Genomic DNA, 10,158 nt, shown 5'->3' on the forward strand with positions numbered 1-10,158 from the left:
CCTCACTGCTCTCCCCCGTGAGCCAGCTAACCCTAACCCCCTCCACTCACACAGGCACATGTGTACACACACAAAAAAAAAGTAATAACATCTTCCCTTTGAGATAATGCTGCAGCCAACAGCTCCATCTCAACAGCAGGGCAGGTCTAATATTTGATCAGATGGTCCAGTAGGCAGGAGGATGGTCTGCGATGCTGGGAAATGCATTGGGCATCCACTGTAGAGAGAGTGAATGAGTAAGAGCTAGTCAAAAATCTCCCTTTGCTCATCCCACCCTAATTTATCCATGGCCAGGTGTTAAGGCTGCAGGACGAGAATGTAAAGCTAGTGTGGTAGGGCAGTTCTTTGGGGGTTTTTTAATTAGGGAAAACCGTGGCCTTATCTGAAAGCATTGAGGAAGTAATTCAGCACAGATGGAGTGATAGAAGATGGACACAGGGAAGGGAAGAAAAGTATATGTGCAAATCAAGGGGGCTCAAAGTTGAAAGGACTACTTGAAAATCAGGGGTGACAGGTGGGAATGAGAATGGATGTGGAATCAGTGAAGAACATTTGGGGAGAGGCCAAATCCAGTGGCTATTAACAATAGCATTTAATGCTTGAAGTACAGAACCCTGTTTTGAGTTTTGGCATTTGCCTCAGTGGGCAAGGAGGATGTAAAGAACACTGGAGATTTAAGGCAGGAGTTAAATCAAGAACAGAGAACAAAGGCAATATTGAGGGAGGGGAACCACGGTTGCTGAGCACAGGAAACATTGAAGTTGAATTCACTCTCACCTGCCATGAGATGGTCGAGGTAGTCCTAGTGCCCAGTTGTCCCCAACAGTGCTCCGTAGCAAAACAACAGGAGTGGATAAGATCTGATGGGTGCTTCTGGGGGCTGAGAAGGAAAGGGGAGGAAATGCAGACAATGTAGTGTCTCTCAAGGACACATTCCTCCACCACCCCATCTCTCTCTCTCACACACACACACACACACACACACACACACACACACACCCTTCTTCACCTTTCCCTTCCCCTGCCTCCCCACACACCCAGACCAAAGAAGACCTGGACAAAAAGCGATAACAGGTCTCCAGGGCAACTACTGACTGAACAGGGGTGGGGCAAGGCCTGCAATGCCCAGGACGATCTGCTTTCTATGCTCCCTACCAAAAAAAACATAATAATAATAATAATAATAATAATAATCAGGTAGAACGCTACAGTACTCCAGAGAACAACGGGGTGGACACACACACACACACACACACTTTTCATCTAGACAGACACTCACCTCCCTCACCCCTGGAAGCAACCCTTTACAGATACACACAAGGTCCCTTCTGTAGAAGCTATAGCTGTGCAGGACAGTTCCAAAGAAGATTATTCACTACACTCTCCTACTCTTGCACTGTACCTCTCTCTACCCCCAGTATCAGAACTGTAAGGCTGGTATTACTGACTTAAAAATATACCCCACACTTCTACCTGTTAGAAAGGCAGTTTCTAGTACAAAACCTGAATTTTCAGCTCTCCTGCCTCTATGCAACTTATTGCACCTCTTGCTGTTTCTCACCACTGATATTCATCTCACACAATTCCCCATAATTCAGTTTCCCAGCAGATCAAGTGGACAAAGACCTTCCCTGCCTCTCTCCTCACAAAGCAGCTCCCTCCTCTCTTCCTGAAAAGAAACTGTGATGCAGAGAGTCCTTTCTTGGGAGATTGAGGATGTACAGAGTGACTCTGGAGACAGGACTGTGAGCACCCAGAGATTAAATCCATCTATAGAATTAAGGGCCCTGGATCTTCTCAGACCCACAGTTGAGTCAAACAGAGCCAGTTCCCTGCACAGAGCCTCAGCACCCATTTCCAAAAGCAGCCTCTGGGTCCACACTTGCCTCCTCTTCCTCCTCCCTGCTCTTCCCACAAAGCCAGCTAGCCCTAATCCCCTCCACTCAGATGCAGAGGCAGGCACACACATGCGCAAACACACACACAAACACACCACCAAAAAAAAAAAACAACACAAAAAAACAAAACACAAAAAACCTTCCCTTTGTAGCAGTAGAGCCCAGGGCTTCATTTCAGTGGCAGGTCAGGTCTAAGATTTAAAATTGATGATCCCACTGGCAGAAAGATGGTCCTTAAGGCTAGAAAATGCATTGAACATCCACTGCAGAGAGATTGACTTCTACTTTTAAATGAAACAAACAAAAATTCACATGTTGGTCATCCCACCCCAACCTGTGCATTGCCAGGTATGAAGACTGCAGAACTTATAGAAAATAAAGTTGGGGTGGTGAGCCAGTATTTTGGTTTGGTTTTTCTTTCAAAAAGGGGAACTGTGGGTATGTTTGAAAGCATGGAGAAAGGTAGTAATTCAACAGAGGGAGTAGTAGAAGAGGGTGATTGAGAAGGTATGACAAGTGGATGTGAGTGTTTAGAATGTGTGAACTAAAGGGAATCAAACTTGGGGGAATGATTTGGAAGTCAGGCAGGTGTGATGTCTGGGAAGAATGAGGATGGATGTGTAATAGGTGAGGAAGATTTGGGGACAGGGTAAATCCAGTGGCTTCAGGAGCACCACCCCCTTGGTTGTTAGTAATAGTCTTTATTAAATACTTTCTAAGAAGAGAACCATATTTTGAGCATGGGCAGTTGCCTCAGTGGTGAGGAGGGAGAGATTATTGGGGATTTAAGGTAGCAATTAAGTCGAGAACAGAGGTGAAAGGCTGTAGGAATGGGCATCAATGATGGAGAGGAATCACTGTTGCTGATCTCAGGTGACAACAAAGTTGAATTCACTCACCTGCCAAGAGGGTCGAGGGATCCTAGTGTCCACATTGCCCCCAGCAGCGCACCATGGCAAAAGAGCAAGGGTGGAGAAGATCTGATGGTGCTCATAGAGGCTAAGAAGGAAAAAAAAAAAAAGGGAAATACAAACGATGAGGTTTCTTTGGAGACATTCCCCCACCCCTAGATCAATTTATTGTTCAAGAAACATGAGGACAGCCATGGACACCTTGGTTTCTCCACATATCTAGGCCAAGAAGAGCAAGGACACAACAAAGAGGTTTCCAGTGCAATTGCTGACTAAACAGAGATGTGGGAAAACCTGCAGTACCCAGGACCTCATCTGCTTTCTATGGTCCCTACCAAACCTCAAGAGGCTACTAGACTCCAGAGAAGAATGGAGGTAGGCAGACAGGGTCTTGACACTGACCTCCCTCTCCCTTGAGAACATCCCCTTACAGCTACAGAAAGGTGCCTTCTGTGGAAGCTACAGATGTGTAGCTTTTGTGATTTGTACATTTGTAATTCAAGGACTGCTCACTATGCTCTACCCTACTCCTGCACTGGATGCCTCTCTACCCCTAGAGATCCCTCCCCGTTGCCCTAGGTATCAGACCTGTACAACTGCTATTCCTGATTTCAGAAGATACCCCACACTTCTGTAAAGTCAGTTTCTAGTACAATGCTTGTGTTTCAGCCCTCCAGCCTCACTCACTTCCTCAACCTGTCTCACCCCAGACATCTCACACTAGAATCCCCATCATTCAGTTTCTCAGAAGAATATGAAGTAGTGCTTGTTAACCTTCCCTGCCTCTTTCCTCACAAGGCACCTGCCACCTCTTCCCCAGAAGCAACTGTGTGACACAGAAGAGTCCCTTCATGGGAGACTGAGGATGTACAGAGTGACTCTGGAGACAGGACTGTGAGCACCCAGAGATTAGACCCATCTATAGAATTAAGGGCCCTGGGTCTTCTCAGACCCACAGTCAAGTCAAGGAGAACCAGTTCTCTGCACAGAGCCCCAGCCCCCATTTCCAGAAGCAGCTTCTGTGTCCACAGTGGCCTTCTCTTCCTCACTGCTCTCCCTGCCAAGCCTGCTAACCCTAACCCCCTCCACTCAGTCACAGGCAGGTGCGTACACACACCAAAAAAAAAAAAAAAAAAAAAAAAAAAAAAAAACACCTTCTCTTTGAGATAATGGTGCAGCCAACAGCTCCATCAACAGCAGGGCATGTCTGATATTTGATCAGAGGGTCCAATAGGCAGAGGGATGGTCCACTAGGCTGGGAAATGCATTGGGCATCCACTGTAGAAAGAAAAGAGTAAGAGCTAGTCAAGTCTCCCTTTGCTCATCCCGCCCTAATTTATCCATGGCCAGGTGTTGAGGCTGCAGGACTTGCGGCAAGAGAATGGAAAGCTGGGGTGGCAGGACAGTTTGTTGGGTTTTAAAAAAAATATTGAAAACTGTGGCCATGTCAAAGCATTGAGGAAGTAATTCAGCACAGAAGGAGTGATAGAATATGGTCCTCGGGAAGGGAATCAAAGATGTGCATTTCAGCTGTGTGAAGCAAGGGGACTCAAAGTTGAAAAGCCTATTTGAAAGTCAGGGGTGACAGTTGGAAAGAGTGAGGATATCTGTAGAGTAAGTGACAAAGGTTTGGAGACAAGGCAAATCCAGTGGCTTCAGGTGTCACCAGAGTCTTTGGTAGCAGTAATAGTATTTAATACTTCTAAACTGTACGGCCCTGCATTAACCACCACTAGTTGCCTTAGTGACAATGAGAGGAGCGAGCACTGAAGAATTGAGCAAGGAGTCAAGTCTAGAACAAAGGATGAAGACAATAGGCATGGGGGTCCCTGAGGTAGGGGAAATCATTGTTTCTCAGTACAGGAGAGAACAAAGTTGAATTCCTTCTCACCTGCTGGGAGATGACTGAGGTGTCCCTAGTGCCCAGAGTCCCCTCCCTACAGCACTCTGTGGCATGAGAGCGGGAGTGGAGAAGATCTGATGGTGCTCCTGGTGGATGAGAAGGAAAGAGGAGGAAATGGCAACAGTGTAGTTTCTGTATAGGAGATATTCCTCCACCACCCCTGATCAGTTGTTCAAAACACATGAGGACACCCTCAGAAACCCTGGCTTCTCCCCTCGGATCTCCACACACCCAAGCCAAAGGCGGCCTGGATACAAACAACAAGAGGGTCTCCAGGGCAACTGCTGACTGAACAGGGATGTGGGAAGACCAGCAGTACCCAGGACTATCTGCTTTCTATGCTCCCTATCAAACCTAGGGTAGGAAGCTAGAAGACTGAAGAGAAGAATGGGATGAGGACAAACACCCCACCCCTTAGTCGTGACACCGATTTCACTTTCCTGGGAACAACCCCTTACAGACATAGGAAAGTCCCTTCTGGAGGAGCTACAGATGTGTAAGGCAGCTCCAAAAAGAGCACAGTTCACTAAAGTCTATGCTTCTTTCAGCCATAGATCCCTCCTCTCCCCACATCCCAAGTATCTGGCCTTTAAGGTTTGTATTCCTGACTACAAAGAGATACCCCACCCGTCTGTATATTGGCTAGTCAGTTTTTAGTAGCATGTGTACTTCTTCAGCTCTCCAGCTTGTAGGCTTTACTCTCAGTTCAGCTTAAGCACTACACCTCATTCCACCTCTCACTGAAACCCATCTCACATGGAGCTCCCCATAGTTTAGTAAACAGTGACCTTCTCTGTCTCTCCTCAAAGTACCTCCCTCCTCTTCCCCAGAAGTGACTGTGAGGCACAGAAAAGTCCCTCCGTGGGAGATTGAAGATGTACAGAGTGATTCTGGAGCCAGGACTGTGAGTACCCAGAGATTAGACCCGTCTATAGAATTAAGGGCCCGGGTCTCCTCAGACCCAAAGTCAAACAGAACCAGTTCCCTGCACACAGCCCCAGCCTCCATTTCCAAAATCAGCTTCTATGTCCACAGTGGTCTCTTCCTCACTGCTCTCCCCCAACCCAGTTAACCCTAACCACTTGCATTCTCTCAGAAAGACATGCACAAAAAAAAAAAAAAAAAAAAAAAAAAAAAAAAAAAAAGAAGTAGCTTCCCTTTGAGGTAGTACAGCACAAGACTCCATCTCAATGGCAGGACAGCTCTGAGATTTGACCCAATGGTCCAAATGGCACAGGATGGTCCTCGAGGCCAGAAAGTACTGGGCACCTGCTATAGACAAAGTAATAACTTGTAGAAAACTCCCCTCCGTCATCCCACCCCAACCTGCAGAATGCCAGACATTGAGGGTGAGGGACTTGTAGGAAAATAGTATTGAATGCCCTGGTGGAGGGCCATTTAAAAAATAAAAATACATCAGGGAAACCATGGGCATGTTTGATAGCATTGAGGAAGTAATTCAGTATAGGAGTGGTTTAAGATGGTCATCAGGAAGGGAAGAAAAGTGGATGTGAATGTTTAGGATGTGAAGCCAGGGGAAGGCCAAACTTTGAGCTGACAAATTTCAGAAAAAAAAAAAGCCAGGCAGGTATGATATAGCTGGGGAGAATGGTGTGATATGGAGTAGGTAAGAAGGTTTGGGGCAGAGCAGATCCAGTGGCTTCAGGCATCACCGGAGTCTTGGTTAGTAGTAATGTTATTTACTACTCCAAAATGCAGGACTCTGTACTTGATGAGAAGCAGCGTGGCTCAGTGGAAAGAGCATGGGCTTTGGAGTCAAAGGTCATGGGTTCAAATCCCAGCTCTTCCAATTGTCAGCTGCGTGACTGGGCAAGTCACTTCACTTCTCTGGGCCTCAGTTACCTCATCTGTAAAATGGGGATGAAGACTGAGCCCCACGAGGGACAGCCTGATCACCTTGTAACCTCCCCAGCACTTAGAACAGTGCTTTGTACATAGTAAGCACTTAATAAATGCCATTATTATTACTAAGCACCAGCAGTGCCTCAGTGATGAGAAGGAAGCAGTGAAAATGATGGATTTAAGGCAGGAGTCAAGTCTACAGAGGGGGAAGGCAATAGCCCCAGCACCCATTTCCAGAACCAGATTGTGTCCACAGTGGCCTCCTCTCACTGCTCTCTCCCCTAAACCAGCTAACCCTCTCCATTCAAAAACCAAACAAAACAGACAAAAAACCAGAGACCTTCCCTTTGAGGTAGCAATACAGCCAATGGTTCCATCTCGAGGGCAGGGCAGGTCTGAGATTTGACCAGATCGTTCAAACAGAGAGATGGGGTCCTCGAGGCTGGGAAATGCATTGGGCAACTGCTGTAGAGAGATTAGGAGCTAGTAAAAAGTCTCCTTTTGGTCTGCCCACCCTGACCTATCTATGACCAGGTGTTGAGGTTGCAGGACATGTAGGAAGGGAATGTCAATCTGGGGAGAGGGGGACTGTTTTGGGTCTCCCCCCCCCCCCCCCCCCCAAGATTAGGGGAACTTTGGGCATGTTTGAAAGCATTGAGGAAGTCATTTGGCACAGAAGGAGTGATAGAAGATGGTCATCAGGAAGTGAGGAAAAGTGGATGCAACTTGGAATGTGTGAAGAATAATCAAAGTATGAAAGAATATTTTGAAGTCAGGCAGGTGTGACAGCTGGGAAGAATGAGGATAGATGTGGGGTCAGTGAGGAAGACTTTGGGACATGGCATGTGGTGGTTTCAGCGACACTAGACCCTTCGGTATCAGTATTTAATGCTTCCTAAATACAGAACCCTGTTTTGAGTATTGGCAGCTGTTTCAGTGGTAAGGAGGGAGTAGGGAGCACTAGGGATTTAAATCTAAAACAGAGAGTGAAGACAATAGCCTGGGCTCAGTGAGGGAAAGGAATCTTTGTTGCTGATCTCAGGAGATAACAGAGTTGAGTTCACTCTCACCTCTTATGACATGGTCAAGTTGGTCCTATTGCCCAGATTCCCCTACACCAGCACTGTGGCATGAAAGCAGGAGTAGAGATTATCTGATGATGCTCCTAGGGGCTGAAGAGAAAATGTAAACAATGAAGTTTCTTTAAAGGTCACGTACCTCCACCCACCTCATCAACTTGTTGTTCAAGAACACATGAGAAAGGACAGCCACAGACAACTGGGTTCTTCACTCTTCCCTCCCCCCTGTATTTCCACACACCTGGGCCAGGGAAGGTAGGATATGCTCTACCCTACTCTTGTATTGGACCCCTCTGTACTGCCAGAGATCCCTCCCCACAAGTGTCAGACCAGTAAGGCTGATATTCCTGATCTAAGATACCCCAATATTCTGTCTATTGGAAAGTCATTTTCAGCTCTCCATCCTCTATGCAACTTACTGTACCTCATTCCATTTCCCACCATTGAAATCCAACTCATGCTAAAGTCCCCATAATTCAGTTTCTCAGAAGGGAAGTAAACAGTGACATTCTCTACCTCTGACAAGCCACATCCCCCTTGCATCACCAGAAGCGACTGTAAGACACAGATGAGTCCCTTTGTGGTAGGCCAAGGATTACAGAGTGAGTCTGCAGACAGGATTGTGAGCATCCAGAGATCAGACCTGTCTATAGAATTAAGGGCCCCGTATCGTCTCAGACCCACAGTCAAGTCAAACAAAATCAGTTCCCCGCACAGAGGTCCACCACCCACTTCCAGAAGCACCTTCTGTGTCCACAGTGTCTTCTTCCTCACTGCTCTCCCCCAACCCAGTTAACCCTAGCCACTTCCATTCCCTCTCTCACACCCCCCCAAAACAAGCCAACTCCCCTTTGAGATAGCAGTATAGCCCATGGCTCCATCTCAATGGCAAGGCACCTCTTAGATTTGATCCGATGGTCTGAACAGCACAGGGATGATCCCTCGATGCCAGGAAGTGTTAGGAATTTGCTGTACACAAATAGCTGGTTTAAAAAACAAAAAACTTCCCCTCAGTCATCCCACCCCAACTTGTGCAATGTCAGACATTGAGGCTGTGGGACTTATAGGAAAATACAGAACTAGGGTGGATGGCCAGGTTTTTTGGTTAAAAAAACACCCAAAAACAAACATTAAGGAAGCCGTGGGCATGTTTGAAAGCAGTGAGGTAGACGTTCAGCACAGGAGTGGGTGAAGATGGGCATCAGGAAGAGAAACAAGGTGGATGTGAAACAAGGAAAAGTCAAGGAGTTGACTGATTTGAAGAGTCAGTGAGGTGACACCTGGGAAGAATGACGAGAGATGTCAAGGAGGGAAGGAAGGTTTGGGGACAGGGCAGATCCAGTGGCTTCAAGTATCAGCTGAGTCTTTGTTGCTAATATCACTATTTACTACTTCTTAAGCTTAGAACCCTCTATTAAGTACCAGCAGTTGCCTCAGTGACAAGGAGGGAGTAGTGAGAACTATGGATTTAAGGCAGGAGTTAAATCTAGGACAGAAGGTGAAGGCAAAAGACATGGGAGTCAATGAGGGAGAGGAACCACTATTACTGAGTAGGGGAGACAGAAGAGTTGAATTCATTCTCACCTGCCGTTAGATGGTCAAAGTGCTCTCAGGTCCCACAGTTCTCTACCACAACGCTACTCTGGCATGAGAGAATTAGTGGATTAGGTCTGATGGTACTCCTGGGGGCTGAGAAGGAAGAGGGAGGAAATGCAAATTAGTTTCTCTGAAGGAGACATTTCACCACCCATAAGTCAACTTACTGTTCAGAATACATGACAACCCTTGACACTGACCTCCCACTCCCTTGGTAGCAAACACTTATGGATGGAGAAAGGTCCTTTCTGTGGGAACTAGAAAGAACTATTCAATGTGTTCTACCCTACTCTTCCCTTGGACCCATCTCTCACACAAAGATTCCCCCAGCCCAAAAAATAAATAAATAAAACCTATAGGGTTAACAGTTCCAAAATTTCTTTGTGTGGGAAAGTCAGTTTCTATTACCATGCCTGCATTTTCGGCTCTCCAGCCTCTATGCAGTTTAATCACTGCACCTCATTCCTCCTCTCATCACTGACATCTATCTCACATGGAGGTCCCTATAGTTCAGTTTCTCAGAAATGGATAAAGTGAACAATGACCTTCCCTGCCTCTCCTCACCAGACACCTCCATCCTCTCTTGCCCAGAAATGACTGCTAGACACAGAAGAGTACCTTCATAGGAGACCAAGGATGTACAGAGTCACTCTGGAGACACGACTCTGAACCCCCAGAGGTTTGACCCATCTATAGAATTAAGGGCCCTGGGTCTCCTCACCCACAGTCAAGTCAAAGAGAATCAGTTCCCTGTCCATAGCCCCAGTTTCCATTTCCAAAAGCTGCTTTTGTGTCCACAGTAACTTTTTCCTCAGAGTTCTCCTTCAAACTAGTCTTAAATCCCTGTACACACACATACAGCCACCACCACCACCAACCCAACACCTTCCCTTTGTGGTAACACTACA

The 10,158-nt window shown here is 46.7% G+C and overlaps 1 long non-coding RNA gene across 1 annotated transcript; it reads right to left on the minus strand.

Annotated features, from left to right (window-relative positions):
• Window positions 1–6,943: 6,943 nt before the first annotated feature.
• LOC119923402 lies at window positions 6,944–9,303 on the minus strand. The gene is made up of 4 exons (XR_005448849.1): window positions 9,239–9,303; window positions 8,552–8,637; window positions 7,646–7,747; window positions 6,944–7,040 (listed from the first exon to the last, which is right to left on the minus strand). It is a non-coding gene; the product is annotated as an uncharacterized LOC119923402 (long non-coding RNA).
• Window positions 9,304–10,158: the final 855 nt, after the last annotated feature.

This window comes from Tachyglossus aculeatus, unplaced genomic scaffold (genome assembly GCF_015852505.1).
Source record: "Tachyglossus aculeatus isolate mTacAcu1 unplaced genomic scaffold, mTacAcu1.pri scaffold_187_arrow_ctg1, whole genome shotgun sequence".
NCBI classification, from domain to species: Eukaryota; Metazoa; Chordata; class Mammalia; order Monotremata; family Tachyglossidae; genus Tachyglossus; species Tachyglossus aculeatus.